We start from the raw sequence: 12,030 nt of genomic DNA on the forward strand, positions 1-12,030 counted from the left end.
GGATCAGTGGAATAGATAAGAAAATCCAGAAACAAGTCCAGATATATTCAGCCACCTCATCTTTGACAAAGGACCCAACCATCCTCATTGGAAGAAAGATAGCCTCTTTAATAAATGGTGTTGGAAAAACTGGATTTCAACCTGCCAAAGATTAAAACTAGACCCATATCTATCACCATGCACTACACTAAGACTGAAGTGGATTAAAGATCTAAATATTAAAACAGAAATACTAATCTTGCTCGAAGATAAATTAGGTAGAACTCTTGAAGACATTGGCATAGGAAAAGACTTTATGAACAAAACCTCAGTAGAATGGGGACCAGCACAAAGAATCAACAACTGGGATCTCATCTTATTAAAAAGCTTCTGTACTGCAAGAGAAACCACCAACAGAGCTAAGAGACAACCTACAATGTGGGAAAAAAATTTTAGCAGCTGTACCTCAGACAAAGGACTACTATCTAGAATATACAAAGAACTTAAAAAATCAGAACCCCAAATTTAAAGACCTGATTTAAAAATTGGCATCTGAAATGAACAGATGTTTCTCAGACAAAGAATTAAAAGCAGCAAATAAACATATGAAAAAGATGTTCAACATCAACTGGTCATTCAAGAGATGCAGATGAAAACAACACTGAGATACCATCTCAACCCAGAAAGAATGGCTGCTATCAAGAAATCAGCCAATAACAAACGTTGGCGGGGTTGTGGGGAGAAAGGAACCCTTCTGCATTGTTGATGGGAGTGCAGACTGGTGTAACCACTGTGGAAATCAGGGTGGAGATTCCTAAAAGAACTAGGACTAGAGGTACCATTTGACCCAGCTATTCCCCTGCTGGAGATCTTCCCAAAAGAATTTAAAGAATCTTACCACAGCAATATATGTGATCCCAGGTTTACAGCAGCAAAGTTTATAATAGCAAAATCTTGAAAGCAGCCCTAGTGCCAATCAACTGGAAACTGGATAAAGAAGATGTGGGGTTTTTTTATAAAATGAAGTACTACTAAGCCATAAAGAATGAGAAGCTAGAAACATTTATAGTGAAATGGATGTATATTGAGGAAATACTCAAGTGAAATAAGTAGAACACACATGTGTAAATACTGAATAGTTTCTCTGGTGTGAGAAACTGAAAGTATAAATAATGATTAAAATGAATAATTGATAGTGTGAAATAGGAAGAAAAGGTCCAAAGGGGTAGGGTAAGTGTGAGGGGCAGGAGAAAGAAAAGAAGGGAAAGAAAAAATTATGAGAAAAGGAAAAAATGGAAACAAAGTCTTTGTAAATAGGGAAGGATGGAGGGGTGGAGGGAGGACAGGTAATGGGGAAAAAATGAGAACCAAGATGCATCATTTAAAGGTACAATATCGCAATGATAAATGTAAATGTATTGTATACCTAAAAACATACCAATAAAAGAATCTAAGGAAAGAAAAAAAAAAAAGAAAATGCACCAAGATGGTAACAGGGGTGATGTCTGAGTGGCAGTGTTTTGAAGGACTTTAATGATTTTATAATATTTTTAAATCAGAAAAAAATGTTATTTTATAAAATGAATGATCCACATTTGCTTGCCAGGGATAAAAGAATGATATCTGCAGAAATCTCCCCCACAGTGAGCAAAAGCAATCTCCAGTACAGCAATTGAGGCAGCACTATACTATGTTGGTTAAAAGTGAGTTTAATATCGGAATCTTTACTCTATAGCTTACTAGTCGTATTACTTTATGCAAATTATTACATCCCTCTCCTTGCTCCCTTCTCTGTAACACAGAAAATTAAAATATTTACCTCATGAGGTTGTTGTGCAAGTCAAATGAAACGCGATACAAAATCTCTTTCTATGATGCACAAAATAGGGGTTCAATAAATGTTGAATAAATATTCTGTTAAGAGCCTGGGGAGAAGTCCCTTCAAGTATCCTGCTCTGCAGTTTTCATACTAATTTAAGAAAAACAATTCAAAAGTTAGAAATAAAAAGATAACAGCCCTCCCTTTCAAAACCCACATGAAGGTCAACTTTTGCTGTAGGTAAAAGTAACTGTGTTTGAGTTTTTAATTGTCTTGATTACAATTCATATAAACATACAAAGGAACAGGGTAAAACTGGAATTTAACTTGTAGGACATAGATGAGCTGCAAGTTATTTTTTCCAGTAGAGGTGCAAATAATTTCTAACCAGTAGGAAACATAGCTCCAAAGGTTAAGATTTCATTGTACTGTAGGATAATTTTGCATTCTTATTTTAGCATTCTTTTTTCTGGTAACTATTATTTTTTCTCATTTTCTCCTTTGAACTAATTTACCATTATACTGCTTCCCTTATTAATGAGGTAAATAAATTTTTTGTGCATGCTCACTATATATTTGTGGGTGAACCATGTTTTTATCTTGTTGAAAATTATATTTTATCCCTAATATTGGACCTTTTTCATTAGAGACTCATTCCTTGTGTTAAAAAATATCAGCACACATTTACTTTCATAAACATAACATAGAGGTTTTTTGGAGGTGGACAGAGCATCCCAAAAGTAAGATGACATGAAATCTCATGTGAGGCGTTCCAGATCCTCCACGGAGAGCTGAATCCCTGGGGCTGGAACACAGGAAAGACACTTGAAAGACAGCTATGGAGGGGTGCTCAAGGCTGACGATTTCAAAGGTAGAACTCAGACCAGGGTAGCACCTGAGATACTATGCCTCTCATCCTGCTGAGAGTACTGTTTGGGACAACACACGGATGGACAAGAAACAGGCTGGGTACCAAAGGCTTCCACTTGGAATTAGTTATGCTTCAGAGAGGGAACTTCTCTAAATACAGTCTGAGAACCACCAGAAGTCTTCATGCAAAAAGTCAAAGGGTTTTCATGGTCAACACTAGAGTGACATTTACACTTGCAGTGTGTCAGCATTTACACTGATGGTGCAAAAGGAATGGTGAATAACACTGCTGTACTTTCACCAAAAATTATATTCACCACTAAATGGAAAAAAGCAGCTGGCCCTCCCCGTGTAAAGTCACATCTTCCCGCCCAATGCAGCCACCACCAGGCTGTGCAGGAGTGTGCAGATGCCATGCCAGCTGGGAGCCCAGCTGTCTCCTGTGGTGCCGGAAACTAAGGAGAGTAGAAGGGTGTAAAATAGTGCTATTTCTCTCCCTAAATATTTCTATCTTGGAAAATATATGTATATTTCATTGAAAAACATGAAATGGAACTGGGTTTCACTAAAAGAGCCAGTTTTACTTAATAATGACCTTGTTGAACCAATAAAAGGCACCAATTTTATTGTCTCATCACTTGCATGTTTTTTTTTAATTCTCTGTGGTAACTAGGCAGCACACATAAAGCCCTGCTACTATCCAAGCTACTGGAGAAAAGACATTCATGTGAGTTGCATACTGAAATGGCTGCTCTTTCTAAAATCATGGAACTTCCTTTTTACCTGAAAGAATGACTGACAAACTACCATTATTCAGACTTTAATATCTGGCAGGAATTTTCTCAAAAATGAATGAAACCACCCTGTTCATCCAAGGGAAACAACCGGGAGTGTTTATTGCCAATTTAAAAGATTTCAGCTTGCAAGCAAATACTGGGATTTTAGAGAAGTTGTATCACCACTGTGAGCTTGACAGCTTCCCAAGAACTTTTAAAAAGACGTTTATTTTGAAATCGGCGGTAATATTCACGGAAGCAGTTGTTTTTGCTGTGTAAAGGGGTGCGTCAGCATTAGGATGAGCTACCTGCACAATGGCAAGCTCATATTTTCGAGATGACCGAGGAAGGATGTGACGGAGTTATACATAAGCAGAGGTTTCACTTGCAGACACACCACTGGGTTTTCATATGTGATGCACCACCTGTCAGGTTTTGTTGTTCTATTAATGAAGAATACCCTCAGTTAGGTATGTGAGATGTTGAAAACCAGCTCCAGCACTGGGGGACCAAGGACACAGAACAGGAGGAGCAGAGCTTACGGATAACATCAGATGCTAGACAGCAACGCTCTGAGATCTGAGCATGCTATCAGGGACTCTTTGCACTTCTCTGTAATGCCACATCTCTCCTTATAATGCCATTGAGGCTACAGAGTGCAATGACATGAGTTCAGGAGCAGCTACCAGAACTCAGCTGTCTTCTACAAAACCAGAACCTAAAAAGTCAGAAGTAGTGCTACTCTCCTCCATAAATATTTTTATTTTGGAAAAAGCTCTGTATTTCATTTCTAAAAAGTTATCAACAGGCAATGAGTATATTATTATAATTTTAAATTGACAAATACATTTTTTTTAATTTCTCAGTTTCAACATTGAATATAGCAATTGCCAGTACTTATTATCCAACATAAGAAAAGCTCTTTGGGGTCCTTAATAATTATTCAAAATATAAAGGGACCCTGATACCAAAAAGTTGGGACCACACTGCTCTAATATACTTAAGCAATGGAGATATCACCATGCTCAATTAGATTCTTCCTCCTCAAATTAAAAATAAAAACTAAGGTTCTTATAGGAAAATAGGAACCAAGGTTGGAAAACAATGCAACTATGATTTGATGAATAATTTTTATATGTAAAGCATCTGAGAACAGATCATAGCAAGGCTTCCCCCTAAATAAACACAGTGTTTGTTTTTAAAAAGCATTTATGTGGGCCGGGGATTTGACTCAGTGGTTTCACCACCTGCTGCTCAAGCGCAAGGACCGGAGTTCGATCCTTGGTACCAAAAAAAAAAAAAGGCATTTATGGAGGCGGTAGTGAGGCCAACGCTCCACTCCAGCCCCCTTTTTCCCTCCATGGTTTCTCCCCGCTCCCGCAAATAACTTGGCTCGGGGGGCTCTGCTCGCTGGTCCTTTCGCAAGCCATGCGCCGGCCGCCACCGCTGCTGCGAGCAGACCCCTTCTGATGGGTCTCGCCATGCAGGCTGGGACCCCTCTCCTCCCTCTGCCACCTCTGCGTCAAGTTAAGTTTGAAGAGGGGGGACGAGGGGAACATGGACCTGAAGAAGAGGATCCACCTGGAGCTGAGGAACCGAACCCCGGCAGCTGTTCGAGAACTTGTCTTGGACCATTGCAAATCAAATGACGGAAAATTGAGGACTTAACAGCTGAATTTGTGAATTTAGAGTTCCTCAGTTTAATAAATGTATGCTTCATTTCAGTTTCAAATCTCCCCAAGCTACCTAAATTGAAAAAGCTTGAGCTCAGTGACAATAGAATCTTTGGAGGTCTGGAGATGCTAGCAGAAAAACTTCCAAATCTCACACATTTAAATTTAAGTGGAAATAAACTGAAAGATATCAGCACCTTGGAAACTTTGAAAAAATTGGATTGTCTGAAAAGCCTGGATCTGTTTAATGGTGAGGTCACCCACCTAAATGACTACTGAGAGAGCATCTTCAAGCTCTTGCCCCAACTAAGCTACCTGGATGGCTATGACAGAGAGGACCAGGAAGCCCCAGACTCAGACGCAGAGGTGGATAGTGTAGATGAAGAGGAGAAGGAGGAGGAGGATGAAGAAGGAGAAGATGAGGAGGATGAGGAAGATGAAGATGGTGAGGAAGAAGAGTTTGATGAAGAAGAGGATGAAGATGAAGACATAGAAGGAGATGAAGATGAAGATGAAGTCAGTGAGGAAGAAGAATTTGGACACGATGGAGAAATTGATGAAGCTGAGGAGGAGGAGGATGAAGAGGAGGACGAAGAGGAGGAAGAAAGTGGAAAAGGTGAAAAGAGTAAGAGAGAAACAGATGATGAAGGAGAAGATGATTAAGACCCCAAATAACCTGCAGAAACAGAACTGCTCAGTATTGGTTGGCCTGCTCATGGATTTGGTAGCTGTTTAAAAAAAAAGGTAGCTGTGATACAAACCCCAGGACACCCACCCACCCAAAGAGCCAAAGAATAGTTCCTGTGACATTCCACCTTCCTCCATTTAGTCCCTCCTGGTAATCACACCAAGCCTGGGGACTTTGCCCCAACAAAATTGTAAGTGTTGTTAGGTTTTTGTGTAAGACTCTTGCTGTAGCATGGATAGCTGTGATTGGTGAGTCAACCATCTGTGGCTACCAGTTACACTGAGATTGTAACAGCATTTTTACTTTCTGTACAACAAAAAAGCTTTGTAAATAAAATCTTAACATTTTGAAAAAAAATTTTTTAAGAAAAGCATTTATTTTACCAGTACACAGAGACTTTACAAAGCTGTTGGGATCAGTCACTTCTCTGTGTGTAAATCTGCGGCTGAGCCCACAGACACACCCAGTGTTGATGCACAGGTCTAGAGGGGAGGCCCAGGAGCTACACTCGAGTTCCAGCCACATCTTTCTGAACATGACTACGGGGCCTTCACACATTCCATCATTCTAGCTCCTTATTGACTGTATTTAGTTTTTTCCACATGAAGTTGCTATCACAATAAACAATCAGTTTTCCATTTAGGTGCCAGGGGAAAGCATAAGATAATGAGAAACCATCAATTTAATCTCACAATTCATGTTGAGAAAGTGTTCGCATACATTCTGCTGCCCTGGCCCTTCTGACTTTGAAAGACAGGCTGGGACCAAGATTTGGAGAGGAACAAGCAGAGGTCTCTTCAGATGATTTATGACATGCTGCTCAACACCTTGAGTCATTTGTAGGAAAATGCATCCACCTGGAGACACAGTGCTAGGGGAAAGCAATCGGCCACACAGGCTGAAATATCACAGGGCTTCACTTGTACAAGAAACTCTAAGTATAATTTAAAGAGCAAAAGAAAAGATAGATGATAGGAAACAAGGAGAAAACTCTTTGGCAAATGAGAAGGGGCTCTGGAGATGGAGGGAGAGGGTAAAGCAGGAAAGGGAAAAGGACTAAAAAGAGTTGAGATGTGTTCTGTACCTCTACTGAGTCTCCACAACAAATGTAATCATTACATGCTGCAAACATGTACTAACAAAAAATTAAAAAGAAAGGAAGAGTGCCTAGAAATAATTTCTGAGAACGTAAATCCAATACGTTAACCTCCACTGGTTAACAGGAACAAAAGTGAGGAAACTGTGTAAGGGTACCCAGCTTTCATGGTTCACTGGAAATGCCTTTTTTCAGTTGCACGGTGCGGTTTTCATGATCACATCAGACAAAAACCGATGGTGACAATGCTAGTGATGAAAGGGAGAAGACTGGGACTGTGGAGGAGCAAGAGACGGAAGAGTGCTTGTTTTTCATTCTGCTAATTAAGGTCATTTAAAAACCTTAGCCGAGCATGGTGGTGCACAGCTATGATCCTAGCCATTTGGGAGGCTCAGGTAGGAGGATTCCAAGTTTGAACTCAGACTGGGCAACTTAGCAACCTTCACTAGACCTTATCTCAAAATTTGAAAATACGGAAAGGCTGGAGATGTATCTCAGTGGAAAGACCCTCGGTTCAATTACCCAGTTCTACAAAAACAAACAAAAATACCATTATCTTTTTTCTCTACTCTACATTAAAAGAAAAGGCATTTTAGTACCAATACAAAATAATGGAAAGGATACAACCTCAGAATAAAGCTAACTACTTTACACTGATTAGATAAAAAGATGGAATTTGTATGTATAGTTACTGCTATGGCTATGTCTAGATGTCCCTCCAAAGCCTCATCAGTCTTAGGTGGGGCTTTTTCAAAGGTGGCTGAATCTAGGGTATGTGATTGACTCGTGGTGCAATGCTAGGCTGAAGGGCACTAGAATTAAGGGTGTGAGTACTGCCCGCCCTAAGTAGTCTGGGTAAGATAAAGGGGGCAAAAAGATGCCTTTGCTATTTTGTGGTCGCTATGTTGTTTCTCCTCTGTGATGCCCCTCTGCCATCCACCCTCTCTTGGAGCCAGCTGATTATGGACTGAAACCTCTACAAACTACGAGCTAGATAAACCTTTCCTCCTTTAATTTGGGGTGTGGGGTATTTTGTCTCACCCAGGACAGTGCCGGACATTAAAGTGTTTGATAAAATGGTGGCTAATATAATTGGATTTTGTGAAGTTAGCTTTTTAAAAGAGGAAGGAATAACAGTAGTGACACAAACAGAAGATTGATGTAATTTTGAAAATTGCCTGTCTTCCTGCCTTTTTGCTTCATTTTATACTCCCATAGGTCAGAAAAAACTTTGAAATCACTGCAGATAAATCTCCATGTTTCCCATGAATTCTTATAAATGGGCCTCCAAAATCACAGGAAGGATGGGAAACACTATTAAATCATATTTCCACATGAACCTGCCACTGTTCAAGAGACCCGGGGCTTATAGCAAAGGCTCAGTTCCTATTTTCTTTAGAAATACTCCCTCTCAAGAGATTACAGGTCAAGCAGAAAACTTGCTCAGCAATGAAATTAGCAATAGGTCTTCCACTGAATCACAGCAGCAACTGTGTGTATAAATAAGTTGACAGCTTAAAACAGACAGTAACCTTCCCCAGAAGTCCTTGGAGTTGCGTGATTGTAGCCCACTCTTGTAGCTGGGTAGTCAACAACTTCACAACGGTGCCTTCACTCCCTTCTACACTCCTGGTGACCACCCAAGCAGCCTCAGGATATTGCTGTCTGCCTCTCACCTGAGCCTAGGCTACCGAAGGACCCGGCTGGGCACAGAGGACGAAATGTGTGCGCCCTTCCTGTTCGAGGGCTTGCGTTGCAATCGCTGCCTATGTGGTCAGCGAGGGTTTTAACCGAAGGCCTCGACTGAGCTCCAGCTGACATGGGGTTGGTTCCCTATGTGTGCCTAGGTGTCTGGGGTGGGAAGCCTTTCGGATGAAATGACCTCCAAAGCTCACACACAGTGCGGGAGACAGAAAATAGAAGACAAGAAAGGAGCATAGAAAATAGGTTGCTAATTCTGGCGCAGGAAGCTAATGGCTGAGTATGCTGAGAACACCACAGGTCCCGGAGCATCCAGAGACCCGGACCCTTCTTGAAGAGATCATGTGGGAAGAGTCACTGAGAAGGGAGGGCCCTCATCTGAACCTTGAAGGATGAGCAGGACTTCACTGAAATCAACAGGAGGAAATGGATTTTAGAGAAAAAGAGGAGCGTAGCCGAGTCTATTAAGTGGTATACCGGAGAGGAAAATTGGGAGCTGCAGTCTGTAAGGTGGGAAGGAGGGCCAGCAGAGGACAGTGCGAGGGGCCGCGTGGTGGGAGAGAGACTGGGGGATCCTGCACCCAGTAACTGCTAAACCAAGTCTGCAACAGGTTTGAAACAATGGGGGGGGGGGTCATATATACTATATAATGTATATTATAGCAACAACATTAATATAGCATATTATATATAATTATAGCAGTGTTACATATTTATTTATATACAAAATAAATATTATATATCGGCATATGTATACACAATACCTACCCATTACTATGTGTAAACGAATATACACTGTCTCTATAATATGGTGTATATTGTATTGGTGTATATGTTGTATATAAATGAGATTGTTGATGTATTATAACACTCTATAAGGTACAGTGGTACCCCAGTTCACGAATTTAATTCTTTCCACAATTCTGGTCACAAACCAAATTGAATGAGAACCAAATTAAATTTCCCCATGAAGTCAACATTGAACCTAACCATTAAGTTACATATTAATGGTTATATTAACATTATATTTATTATATAAGCACTATAATATGTACTAATATAATATGCACGATTCTAACATGTACTATACTATAATAAAACAATTATAAATAATACATAAAACATAATCATGTATATGTTTTTATTTCTACATTAATACATAATAAAATGTACATTTATAATATAAATATACAATTATTTATTACATAATATATTAATTGCATTGCTATATTTCATTATTTAATTCATTTGTGTGTTATTTCTAACCAGTGCACATATTAATATATAACGCTCTGTATAGCACCTCAGTATCTATTGATGCCTCTATTATGCTACCTTAGTATTGGCATGCAATATTAGGATGCATCTCTAGCTCATTCTGGAGTATTCTATCTGACCTGCCAGGCAGATGCACCTGCCCCAGGGTTAGCTGACACTTGTACATTTTATGCACAGTGGTGGTGCCCATAATAATTTTACAGGGGTACATTTAATAAGAGCTTCAAATTCTTTAGCAGTTTTACACAACCTCTTTAAAAATTGTGCACTGAAAATTTTACTCATCACTAAAGCAATTTAGCCTACACAATGTAAAACTCCAAAATATATCAGAATCTAGGTAAGTCCCCAAATCAGAATAGAAATAAGATGCTTTGCAATTTTCACCATATCTTACCTCTCCTGGTGACAGAACCAAACGCTCTGGAGCCCTCTTGGCATGTGAGTCACTTCACATTACTACATTACTACTGGCTCTGTATTTTTTAAATGAGGTTGGTAAGATGTTCTTACAGAGCTGCTATATCGATTAAATAATCATAGTACTTATGATAGCATTTCCTAAGCACTCATCTCAAAATTTCCATCTCTTCTACTCCAAGTTCATCCTTACAGCTGCACTGGTTACAAATCATAGCTTTGCCAAGGCTCCTCTTTCTCTCCAGACACCTGGTCTGCCAGACATCTCCTCCGCTCTCCTCTCACTTCAGAAAGCCACCTCCACTTCCACCGCTGTGCCCTAAGCCAGCACCGTGCCTGGCTGTGCAGCTGATGGCCTGCCTCTCCACACGGAGAGAGCTCCAAGGGATAAACCAGACCCAACTCAACGCCTTTGTAGACGCCCAAAGCCCGCCACACTCAGTGCTGAGCCCTGGTCGGCACATGACCTTCCAGTCTTAACCCGTCTGGCTCTCTGACCTTCCCTCCCTTACTCTCTCTCCCTCGCTCCTTAATTTCAATCACCCAGACCTTCTTACTGTTTTTCAAACATGTCAGAAATACCCCTGCTTGGGGCCTTTGGCTGTCTTCTTGGGCTAGAAAACTCTCCCCAGATAGCAGCTACAAGACCTACTCGCTTATTTCCATTAAATCTGCTTAAACATCCCTCCCTGCTCCCCGCAAAGCTGCATTCCCTCTCTTCCAGGCCTTTGTCACTACTTTCTTCCACACAGCAGTGCTATGCATCCCTACCTTGATATTAGCCACAAACACATGACTTGCTTTTCTGCCAATGAAATGTAGTATCTGTCTTCTGGCTGTACAAGCCAGGGGTGCTGCATTCCTCTTGAAGATCACAGGGCATGGGTCAAGAAGAAAGCCCTGGCTTGAATTCCCTTGTTACTGAATTTCAGGTCCTCTCTGTTCACCTGCTTTGAACATAGAGCATAAATGATAAATACCTGTTTTTGAGATAAGCCACTGATATTGGGGATTTTTTTTTTTTTTACTGCACCACAGCCTAGCCCTACCTAGGCAACCCTGATGGTTCTAATACCTGATGTGTACTGAAACATTTATTTATTAATGTGCTGTCTGAGTCCCTAAGCAAAACATACTTCAAGAGTATTTTTCCACTGCGTTCATTGCATAAAGAACAATGCCTGGCATGAAGCTCATTCCCAAAGTTGGAGGAAATAAATTAATATCTGGGTAATTAGTATCTATCTTAATACGTGGCAAGCACTATTTACTTGATTTACACACCATCCCCCAGTGACTGGGTTTATCTTTGTCACATCTATTTTAGGGAAGGAAACTCAGGAAACATCAGGGTGGTCCCCAGAACAAAGCAGATAATCCACAAATATGATAGATCTATCTTTCCTAAAAAGAAGATATAAGAGTAACAAAGCTTCAGTGCCCCTCCCTAAGATGGGCTCAAAAAATGATGAGGAATCCATCACTGCTTCAGAAAGTGGCAAGAATGGTGGGCTGTTTGTTCAAAACAAGAGGGAATATTTTGAGGAGAGTTAACAGCAATGTGTCTTTTACTCTAATAAAGATTTTAAATTTTAAAGATTCACTGTATTTTTCTACCGTACTTGGTATCTACTCATAATGGCACTGTGAGGGGGTAAATGAAGTTATTTGAATTGTTTGATAGAAAGTTAATCAATAAAAGGTAGTTATTAGTAGTAAGAAAAAAAGAA

General features: G+C 40.1%; 1 pseudogene; it reads left to right on the forward strand.

Annotated features, from left to right (window-relative positions):
* The first annotated feature begins 4,974 nt into the window (after positions 1–4,974).
* Positions 4,975–6,156, forward strand: LOC101706497 (acidic leucine-rich nuclear phosphoprotein 32 family member D-like; annotated as a pseudogene).
* Positions 6,157–12,030: the final 5,874 nt, after the last annotated feature.

The sequence above is a fragment of the Heterocephalus glaber genome, unplaced genomic scaffold (assembly GCF_053883595.1).
Source record: "Heterocephalus glaber isolate CG9 unplaced genomic scaffold, H.glaber_assembly_v1.0 deba00001428, whole genome shotgun sequence".
NCBI classification, from domain to species: domain Eukaryota; kingdom Metazoa; phylum Chordata; class Mammalia; order Rodentia; family Bathyergidae; genus Heterocephalus; species Heterocephalus glaber.